We start from the raw sequence: 11,681 nt of genomic DNA on the forward strand, positions 1-11,681 counted from the left end.
GGTGGTGCTGAATTCTCTTAGCTTTTGCTTGTCTGTAAAGCTTTTGATTTCTATGTTGAATCTGAATGACAGCCCTGCTGGGTACAGTATTGTTGGTTGTAGGTTCTTCCCTCTCATCACTTTAAGTATATTGTGCCACTCCCTTCCGGCCTGCAGAGTTTCTGCGGAGAAATCACCTGACAACCTTATGGGAGTTCCCTTGTATATCGTTTGTTGCTTTTCCTTTGTTGCTTTTGATATTTTTTCTTTGTCTTTAATATTTGTCAGTTTGATTACTATCTGTCTCAGTGTGTTCCTCCTTGGGTTTATCCTGCCTGGGACTCTCTGCACTTCCTGGACTTAGGTGACTGCTTCCCTTCCCATGTTAGGGAAGTTTTCAGCTATTATCTGTTCAAATATTTTCTCAGGCCGTTTCTCTCTCTCTTCTCCTTCTGGGACCCCTATAATGCAAATGTTGGTGCATTTCATGTTTTCCCAGAGGTCTCTCAGACTGTTCTCATTTCTTTTCATTCTTTTCTCTTTATTCTGTTCTGCAGCAGTGATTTCCACCATGCTGCCTTCCATGTCACTTATCCGTTCTTTTGCCTCAGTTATTCTGCTACTGATTCCTTCTAGTGTATTTTTCATGTCAGGTATTGTATCATTCATCTCTGTTTGTTCTTTAGTTCTTCTAGGTCTTTGTTAAACATTTCTTATGTCTTCTCAATCTGTGCCTTCATTCTTTTTCTGAGATCTTGGATCACCTTTACTACCATTACTCTGAGTTTTTTTCAGGTAAGTTGCCTATCTCCACTTCCCTTAGTTCTTCTGGGGTTTTATCTTGTTCCTTTATCTGGGACATATTCCTCTGCCATCTCATTTTTTCTAACTATCTGTGATTGCAGTTCCTGTTCCACAGGTTGTAGGGTTGTAGTTCTCTTGCCTCTGCTGTCTGCCACCTGAGGCTGTCTGGTGGGAGGGACTGGTACCTGCCCACTGGTGGGTGGAGCTGGGTCTGGTCCCTCTGGTGGGCAGAGTTGTGTCTGAGTGTGTGTGCATTATTGGGTGGCTGTTTATTAAGGAAGACTTTAAGCAGCCTGTCTGCTGATGCATGGGGCTATGTTTCAGTCCTGTTGGTTGTTTGGCCTGAGGTGTCCCTGCACTGGAGCCTTCAGGCTGTTGGGTGGTGCCAGGTCTTGGTGAGAACATGGCACCCTCCTAGAGGGCCCACGCCAATGAGCACTTGCCACAGCCACCGCCACCAGTGTCCCTTTCCCCACAGTGAGTCACAGTTGCCTCCTACCTCTGCAGGGTACCCTCCAACAATAGCAGCTAAGTGTGGCCCAGTCGCTTATGAGGTCACCGCTTTTTTCCCTGGGTCCTGGTGCACATGAGACCCTGTGTACACCCTCCAAGAGTGGAGTTTCTCTTTCCCCCAGTGCTGTGGTGACTTTCAATGCCAGACTCTCTGGGGGCTCTTCCTCCCATTCCCAGGCCCCCAAGCTGAGGAGCCCAACATGACGCTCTGAACTTTCACTCCTGTAGGAGAACTGCTGTGGTATAACTGTTTTCCACCCAGTGTGTATGGGATTTGATTTTATGGTGATTGCACCTGTCTTACCATCTCTTTGTGGCTTCTTCTTTGCATTTGGATTTAGGATTTAGGGTATCCTATCTTTTTTGGTAGGTTCCAGCATTTTTTTTTTTTTTTTTTTTTTTTTTGGTCAGTGGTTTTTCAGCAGTTAGTTGTGATTCCGCTGTTTCCATAAGAAGTGGTGAGCTCACATCCTTCTACTCTACCATCTTGCCTCCTCTCCTTCCATAAACTCTTTTCAGGGACATATTTTGTTGATATATTTTTTTCCTTTGAATGGGCCACACTTTCCTGTTTTTTTGTATGCCTTGTAATGTTTTTGTTGAATACTGGACATTTGAATCTAATAATGTGGTAGCTCTGGAAATCAGATTCTTCCCCCTTCCCCAGGGTTTGCTGTTGTTGCTGTTTTTGATTGCCATAGGCTGTCTCTGTCCTGAGAATCAGCCTAAGGTGTAAAGTTAAGGGCTTATGTCTTTTCTGAGACTCTTCTTAGGCATGCGTAATCACTTTCTAATTTTACCCATATATGCAGTTGTTTTTTAATAGTCTAGCCTTTAATGTCTGTCTCCCAAAAGAGGAAAAGCAAAAAATGAAGGGGGGATGAAGAGTGCTGGCCTTTAAATATCTTGAAAGACACTTGAGCCAGATGGGGTAGGGGCTTGCAATAATGGGAGGAGGTGCAACAACAATGGCTCCCCTCTAGCTCTATTTGTCTGCACCTCTGTGATCAGAAGCAGCAATCAACAATCATATAACAGATCCCTGATATTTGAAAGAAAAGGTACTTGTTGCCCACCCTGACTTTCACAAGCTGGGTGCAAGTTGCTCCAGGAACACAGTCACACAGATTGTGTGTTGGGAATTGGTAGCTGCTACTGTGCCAAGTGCTGATTATTGACAGAAATTTACCATCCAAGGGTTCCCCTAAAAGTTACCTGTGTTCAACAGACTCCAGAAGTCCAAAACAGTTACATCAGATGATTCTGCTGGTGCAATTTTTGCCTAGTTGGGTAGACAGATTCCTGGTGTTTCTGGCTCCACCATCTTCCCAGAAGCCTCCTTTTTAAAAACAAACAAACAAAAGTTTTGTTTTCATTCATTTTCCCTGCCATTTTTCTAATTTATATTTCATTCATCATCTCTGTTCTAATCTTTATTATTTATTCCTTGTGCTAGCTTTTGGTTTAATTTCTCCCTCCCTTCTAAGGACAGTTTGGGGCAGATTTAGGATTCTTGATTGACACTTTTTGGTGGTTTTCTTTTGGCACTTTGAATATACCAGCCCACTGACCTCTGGCCTCCAAAGTTTCAAGTGAGAAATCTGCTGATAATCTTACTGAAGATCACTTCTATGTGATGAATCACTTCTCTCTTGCTGCTTTCAAGATTTTCTTTTGCTTTCAACAGTTTCTATGTCTCAGTGTGACCTTCTTTGAATTCATCTTATTAGGCGTTCATTAAGGTTCTTGAGTGTTTATGTTCATGTCTTTCTTCAAATTTGGGAAGTTTTAAGGCATTATTTCTTCAAATAATCCCTTTGCTCCTGTCTGTCTCTCTCTTCTTCTGGGACTCCCACAATGCATGTTGATACTCTTGAAGATGTTCCACAGGTTCCTTGGGCTTTGTTCACTTTCCTTCAATCTTTATTCTTTCTGTTCTGCAGACTTGACAATTTCAATTGTTTTATCTTCTTGTTCACTGATTCTTTCTTCTCCTACTCACATCTGCTTTTGACTGGGATCTAGTGAGTTTTTCATTCAAGTTATTGTACTTTTCAGCTCCAGAATCTCTTTTTAGTGTGCTCTTATACTTTCTCTTTATTCATAGTTCCATTTTGTTCATACATCATTATCTTGACTTTCTCCATGTATTCCTTTAGTTTTTTGAGCGTCTTTTAAGACAGGTTTTTTTTAATTCTTTTTCTATTGGGTCTGCCATATGGCCTTTCTCACCAGTTTCTGTTGATTTTTTTTCTTTGCATGGAAAAAATTTTTTTCCTGTTTCTTTGCACACCTTATAATTTTTTTCCCTGAAAATTTAATATTTGAATCTAACAATGTAGTAAGTCTGGAAATCAGATTGTTCCATTTCTCAAGCGTTTCCTTTCATTTTTGTTTACTTTATTGGCATTTTTATTGTTTTATGCTCTCTCTCCCAGGGATAAGCCTGAGATATAAACTTAAGGTCTTATCAGGTCTGAGTCTGTGTTTTTCCTTAGACATGTATGGTGATCTGTACATGGGTTGCTTTTGAATGTCCTAGTCCTTAAATGTCTGGCTCCCCAAATAAGGAGAAAAGATAAATAAAGATGGAGAGAAAAGTGTCAGCTCTTTAAATCTCCTAGAAGTTGTTTCAGCTGTAGGGCTTGGGGCTTGCAACAATGGGAGGGGTGGTGCAGCAATGACTGCCCAGTTCTGTCTGTACTTCCATTATCAGAAGCAGCAATCAACAATCAGAAAACAGGTCCCTGATATTTGGAGGACAGGGTCCTTATTGCCCACCTTGGGTCAGCAAGCTGCATGTAAGATGCTCCTGGTACAAATGCACAACTGACTGTCTCAGAGCTGAGGTTGGGGGATGGGTAGCAATTGCTGAAATTGACCAAAATTAACTGCAATTTCCCGTTCAAGCCTTCTCCTTGAAGTTGCAAGTCTGAATAGACTTCAGAGTTCCAACATAGCTATATCAAGCAGATTCTGCCAGTATAACTGTCCAGGAAAGAAGACAAGGTTCCCGGCACTTCCTACTCTGTCTTCCCAGAATCCCAAAACTCTTTTTATATATTGCTGAATTCTACTTATTAATGTTTCATTGAGGAATTTTTGCATCTGTATTCATGAGAGATATTAATCTGCAGTTTTCCTTTCTTGAATGGTCTTTGTATGGTTTTGGTATCAGGATAACACTGGCCTCACAAAATGAGTTGGGGAATTTCTCCTTTTCTGCTTTCTGGTAGATAATGTGTAAAATTGCTTCTTCTTTTAATGTTTGGTAGAATTCTCTGCTGAAAACATCTGATTCTTTCTTTGGAGTTTTTATGTTTTATTTCTATTTTATTTATTTATTTATTTGGCCACACTGCATGGCATGTGGGGTCTTAGTTCCCTGACCAGGGATTGAATACACGCCCCTTGCATTGGAAGCATGGAGTCTTAACCACTGGACCGCCAGGGAAGTCCCTTCTTGGGAGGTTTTAAATTAAAAACTCAATTTCTTTAATATTTATAGAACTATAAAAAATTTATATTCCATATTGGATGATTTTTGAGGAATTAGTCCATTTCACGTTAGTTGTCAAATTTATGTATGTAAAATTATTTATATTTCCTTATTACTTCTTTGAGATCTACAAGATTTGTAGTGGTATCCCACTTCATTTCTGATATTGCTAATTTGTGTCACTTGGCAATATTATTGATCTTTTCAAAGAACCATCTTTTGCTTACTTTCTCTATTGTTTTTCTACTTTCAATTTCATTATTTCCCTACTTCTGCACCAGATAGGATCCTAAAGTGAGAGCTTACATGATTTTCTTGAGACTTTCCCTTTTTTCTAATGTAAGAATTTGGTGCTATAAATTTTTCTCTAGCACTACTTTAGTTATAGCCCACTTGTCTTGGTATGTTTTAATTTCATTTTCATTTAGTTCAACGTGTTGTTTTTATTTCCCTTGAGAGTTCCTCTTTGACTCAAAGATTATTTAGCAACTTGTTTCCAACTAGAGATTTTCCTGTTATCTTTCTGTTACCGATTTTTAGCTTGGTTCATTTGTGGTGAGAACACACACAGTATGATTTCACTTATTTTAAACATGTTGAAGTTTGTTTTATGGCTCTATCATGGTAAGTGGTCTATCTTGGTAAACTACCCACGGGAACTTGAAAAGAATGTGTATTCTGCTGTTGTTGGGTGAAGTGGTGTGTGTGTGTGCCTGCTGCATCCTGTTAATTTATGGTACTGTTGAGTTATTATGTAACCTTGCTGATTTTCCACATAGTTCAGTCAATTATTGAAAGAGGGGCATTGAAGTCTCCAACTATAATCATGGGTTGGTCAATTTCTCCTCTCAGTTCTGTCCGTTTTTGCTTTAAGTATTTTGCAGCTCTGTTGTTTGGTACATACAAATTTAGGATTGCCATGTCTTCTTGATAGCCTGACCCTTTTAGTATTATGAAATGCCCCTCTCTGACCCTAGTAATTTTCTTTGCTCTAGAGTCTACTTTATCTGACATTAATGTAGCCACTACAGCTTTTTTCTGATTAATGTTTGCATTGCATATCTTTTGCCATCTTTTTACTTTACTACCTATACCATTAATTTTGAACTGAGTTTCTTGTGGGGAGCATATAGTAGGGTTTTGTTTTTTATCTACTCTGTTCTTCTCTTTTAGTTGGTATATTCAGACATTTACATGTAATGTAATTATTGATATGCTAGGACTTCAGTGGGGTTTTTTGTTTCATTTTGTTTCTTTCCTCTGTTTTCTTCTTCTGCCTTCCTTTGGGTTACTTGTACCTTTTTTTCTTTTAGAATTCCATTTTGCTTTATCAATAGTGCTTTTGAATGTATCTCTTTGTATAGACATTTAGTTGTATTATATTATGCACACATAACTTTTCATAGTCCTCTGGTGTCAAGATTTCACCAGTTTGAGTGAAGTGTAAAAACCTTTCAATCCTTTCAGTTCCTTTACCCTCTGTCATTTATAATACAATTGTCCTAAATATTTCCCCTACATGCTTTGAGATCCATAGACAATGTTACAATTTTTGCTTCAATCACCAAATGTAATTTAGAAAACTTAAGAAGAGAAAAAATTCCATTGTATTAAGTAATATTTTTACTCTTTCTATTGTTCTATCTCCTTTCCTGATGTTTCAAGAATTCTTCTTTTATCATTTCCTTTCCAGTTCAAGAACCTCCTTCAGCCCTTTTTAAAAAATATAGGGTGGATCTACTGGTGACAAACCCTTCTAGTTTTCCTTCATCTGAGAATGTCTTGATATCTATACACTTTATTCCTGAAGAATATTTTCACTGCATATAGAATTCTTAGTTATAGTTGTTTTCAGCACTTGGAAATGTGATGCCCCTTCCTTCTGGCCTCTTTAGTTTCTGATAAGAAACTTGCTGTAATTCAAATTGTTTTTTACTTATAGGTAAAGTATTATTTTTTTCTTTCTGCTTTCAAGATTTTTCGTCTTTAGTTTTCAGAATTTTGACTATGATGTATCTTGGCATGGTATTTTTGGGGGTGCATCCTATTTTGGGTTAGCTCAGCTTCTTGAATCTGTAGTTTTATGTCTTTTGCCAAATTTTTTTTCAGTCATTATTTATTCAAATATGTTTTCAACCCCACCCTCTTTCTCCTCTCCCTCTGGGATGCAGATGAGATAAATATTAGATCATTTGTTATACTACCATAGGTCCCTGAGCCTCTATTCACTTTTTTTTTTCCAATCTATTTTTCTCTGTTGGTTAATTTCTATTGTTTTATCTTTACTTTCACCAATCCTTTCCCTATCATTTCCACTCTGCTGCTGAATCCTTCTGGTGAGTTTACTATTTCCTTTATTGTAATATTCAGTTTTAAAATTTCCACTTGGTTCCTCTTTATATTTTGTATTTCTTTGCTGAGACTTTCTAGTTTTTTGTTTCAAGCATTTTCAGAATTTTTTAATTAAAGTGTTTTTATCATGCCTGCTTTAAAACCTTTGTCAGAAAATGCCCATCTCTGTGTCATTTCTGGTTTGGTGTCTGACGATTATCTTGTCTTTCTCAAGTTAAGATAGTCTTGGTTCTTGGCATAATGAGTGATTTTCAGTTGTACCTGGACATTTTGATTACTGCATTGAGACTCAGATCCTATTTAAATCTTCTGTTTTACAGGCTCCTCTCACATCACATTAGCACAGAAGGGAAGACCCCACCTCAATTCTGCCAAGTGGGGGTGAAATTCCATCACCCTGGCTGGGAGGGTATGATGATTAATTTTATATGTCAGTTTGACTGGGCTATAGAATGCCTTGATTGTAAAGATTATTTCTGGATGTGCTGTGAGAGTGTTTCCAGAAGAGGTTGGCATTTGAATTGGTGGACTGAGTAAAGCTGATGGTCCTCTCCAAAGTGGGTGGGTATCATCCAATCTATTGAGAGCCTGAACAGAACAAAAGCTCAACCGCAAATGCTTGAGCTGATATCAATCTTCTCTTGCCCTTAGTGTTCCTGGTTCATCTCTTCTTCCCACCTCCCTCTAGTTTCTCAGGAGAACCCTAATACGAGCCATGGGCTATGGAGGGAAGAGGGGAGAGTGCCTTGTAACTGCTCCCTACATGTTCATGACTTTCATGAACACTATGAAGGAGGAAAGGTCTCATTATTATTGGGTGGCCATGACAATCCCAGCTTCTCTTGGTCTTTTCTGAAATCATCCCAGCAAGACAATCATGGAAGTCTAGGTTCCCCACTTAACCTTTGCTGAGGGGGATGAGGGCCCATTTTGGTCCATGGTGTCTGGCTGCAGTAAAGCAGCTATTGTCTGTAAGTTTTCTGTCTTGCTAAGTTGCCTCTTTCCTGGTCCTTGTTTATTCCCCCCCCAAATTCATATTTTGAAGCCCTACCCCTGAGTGTGGCTGTATTTGGAGATGGGGCCTCTAAGGAAGTAATTAAGGTTAAATGAGGTCATAACGTTGGGCTTTGATCCAATAGGGCTAGTGTCCTTGTAAGGCACACCAGAGAACTAGGGTTCTCCCCATGCAGCCCCAATCCCTATGTACATGCACCAAGGAAAGACCATGTAAATATATAGTGAGAAGGAGGCCATCTACACACCAGGAAGAAAGCCCTCACTGGAAACCAAGTCAGCCAGAACCTTGATCTTGGACTTCTGACCTCCAGATCTGTGAGAAAATAAATTTCTGCTGTTTAAGGCACCCAGCCTGTGGTACATATGGTAGTCCTAGCAAACTAATACAGATTCCCTTGGCTCAAGGTTTTTCATGGGGTTGCAGTCAAGCTGTCAGCCAGGATCATCCCAAGGCTTAAATAAGGAAGGATGAATTTCCAAGCTCATTACTATGGTGTTGGCAGGATTCAGTTTCTTGTGGGGTGTTGGGCTGAGGACCTGTTTTTCACTAGCTATTGCTAGGAGGCCACTCTCAGTTCCTTGGCACAGGGGCCTCTCCACAGGGCAGCTCACAATATGGCAGCTGGTTTCCATCACAGTGAGGAAGTGAAGGAGCAAGGGAACAAGAGAATGAGAAAGCAAGAGCGTCTGCTCAAGAGAGAAGCCAGTCTTTTACTTAACCCTAATCTCAGCAGTGACATCCCATCACCTTTTCGATTCATTAGAAATGTCACTATATCCAGCCTACACTCAAGGAGAGATTAAGAAAGGGCCTGAATACTAAGAGGTAGGTATTGTCGGAGGCCATCTTAGAGGCTCCCTACAAGCTTTCAGTGGCCAAATTTGGGACAATTTGAGCAGCATAATAAATGACACTAATGGATTAAAACTGATAGAATAAACATCCATGAGTCCATACTGTTATAAACAAAATAATTGAATAAATAAATACAGATCTTCAAAATATGGTGGGGTTATGTCCTGATAAACCCATAAGTTGAAAATGCATTTAATACACCTAACTTACGGAACATCATAGCTTAGCCAAGCCTGTCTTAAATGTGCTCAGAACACTTACGTTAGCCTAAAGTTGGACGAAGTCATCTAACACAAAACCTACATTATAATAAACTACTGAATATCTCATGTATTTTATTGAATACTATGCTGAAAGTAAAAATCTAGAATGGTTGTAAGGGTACAGAATGGTTCTAAGTGTACTGGTTGTTTACCTCCCTGTGTGACTGACTGGTTCACTGCCACTGCCCAGCATCACAAGACAGTATCATACTACATATCACTAGCTCAGGAAAAGATCAAAATTCAAAATTCAATGTACAGTTTCTACTCAACTTCTATTGCTTTCACACTGTCGTAAAATCAAAAAATTATAAGTCAAACCACTGTAAGTCAGGGACTGTCTGTAAATAAATGGAGGGGAAAGGACAGCTCTTCCTTAGAGTAGAATTCCATTTAACAAAGGTAGAAAGAAAACAGGAAATAGAAAATCACCATTTGGTAAATACCACAGTAATAATTGCTGTGAGCAAGAATGAAATCTAAAATTACTGGATGAAACTCTGATTTAAAAAATAAGGTAAATGCAAAGTCTTAAAGTTTCTCCCCACAAGCTACTTATTAATTTAAAAAGGAAATTTTTTAACTTTACAATGGAGAAATCTGATTAAAAAACAACTTAACAGAATGATCAGACTTAACCATTAATGACTTACCAATTTCACGTACCTCTAATATGATGCACCAAGAAGGGCACATCACGTCTGTAATCGTCTTGCCAAAAATGCATCAATCAGAAAACCCAAACTGATTGATTTCTCATCAATCAGAAAACCCAAATTGAGGGACATCTTACAAAATAATTTTCCCATACTCTTCACGTGTCAAGATCATCAAAGGGGCTTCCCTGGTGGCGCAGTGGTTGAGAGTCCACCTGCCGATGCAGGGGACTCGGGTTCGTGCCCTGGTCCGGGAAGATCCCACATGCCGCGAAGCGGCTGGGCGCGTGAGCCATGGCCGCTGAGCCTGCGCGTCCGGAGCCTGTGCTCTGCGGCGGGAGAGGCCACAACGGTGAGAGGCCCGCGTACCGCAAAAAAAAAAAAAAAAAGATCATCAAAGATCATCAAAGACAAAGAAAGACTAAAAATTGTCTAAGATTCCAGGAGGCTAAGGCGACAGGATAAACCAACACAACGTGGGATCCTAAATTGGATCCTGAACCAGAAAAAAAGACATTGCTTGGATAATTTTTTTTAAGAACCATCTTTTATTGAACTATTTTGTTTATTTTTAAAAATTTTTATTGGAGTATAGTTGCTTTACAATGTTGTTAGTTTCTACTGTATAGTAAAGTGAATCAGCTATATGTATACATGTATCCCCTCTTTTTTGGATTTCCTTCCCATTTAGGTCACCACAGAGCACTGAGTAGAGTACCCTGTGCTATACAATAGGTTCTCATTATTTATCTATTTTATACATAGTATCCATAGTGTATATTGACCCCAATCTCCCAATTCATCCCACCCCCCTTTCCCCCTTGGTATCCATGTTTGGATAACTAATGAAATTTAAATGGAGTCTGTAAATTAGTAAAGAGTATTGTATAGATGTTAATTTTCTCAATTAAATAATTATATTACAGTTATGTAATATACTAACATTAAAAGCTGGATGAAGGGTATACAAGAACTCTGAGTATTGTTATATTTCAAACAACTTTACAGACGTATAATTTACCCACTAGCAATCCTGCTCTCCCTCAGCCCTAGGCAACTACTAATACACTTTGTCTCTAGAGTTGCCTATCCTGGACCTTTCACATAAATGGAATCATATGGAAATGGAAGCGTTTTGTAACCAGCTTCTTTCTTTCAGCATAATGTTTTCGAGGTTCATCCATTGTTATGTGTTGAATTGTGTACCCCCAAAAGATGTTCAAGTTCTAATCCCAGTACCTGTGAATGTGCCTTTATTTGAAATTTGGATCTCTGCAGATGTCAAGTAAAGATGAGGTCATTAGCTGTGGTGGGCCCTAATCCAATGATTGAGTCCTCATAAAGAGGGGAAATTTGGACACAGTGATAGATACACTTAGAGGGAAGATGAGATCAAGACACAGGAAGAACACCATCTGCAAGCCACAGAATGCCTGAGGCTACAAGAAGCTAGAGGATAGGCATGGAAAAGATTTTCCTTCACACCCCTCAGAAGAAACCAACCCTGCCAATACCTTGATTTCAGACTTCCAGCCTCCAAAACTATGAGACAATAAATTTCTGTTAAGCCTCCCAGTTTCTGGTACTTTGATATGGCAACCCCAGAAATTGAATATATTCATGATACAGCATATTATCACTACCTCATTCCTTTTTATTGCCAAAATTATTCCACTGTGTGGCTGTATGACATCTGGCTTATCCACTCAGCATCTGGGTTATTTTGACCTTTTGGCTAGCAT

The 11,681-nt window shown here is 39.2% G+C and overlaps 1 protein-coding gene across 5 annotated transcripts in view; it reads right to left on the reverse strand.

Moving 5' to 3' along the window:
- Positions 1 to 11,681, reverse strand: part of URGCP (upregulator of cell proliferation) — a 93,339-nt gene that overhangs the window by 79,278 nt on the left and 2,380 nt on the right. For 3 of the 5 annotated variants that reach the window (XM_027124078.1, XM_027124076.1, XM_027124077.1), the window contains exon 2: positions 2,512 to 2,635. The exons of the other annotated variants lie outside the window; for them this stretch is intronic. The gene's annotated coding sequence lies outside the window, so the exon portion shown is untranslated. The remainder of the gene's footprint in view (positions 1 to 2,511; positions 2,636 to 11,681) is intronic. 5 annotated transcript variants of the gene reach the window in all.

This window comes from Aethalodelphis obliquidens, unplaced genomic scaffold, assembly GCF_003676395.1.
Source record: "Aethalodelphis obliquidens isolate GAN/ISIS:26980383/991018 unplaced genomic scaffold, ASM367639v1 scaffold27, whole genome shotgun sequence".
Lineage (NCBI taxonomy): Eukaryota > Metazoa > Chordata > Mammalia > Artiodactyla > Delphinidae > Aethalodelphis > Aethalodelphis obliquidens.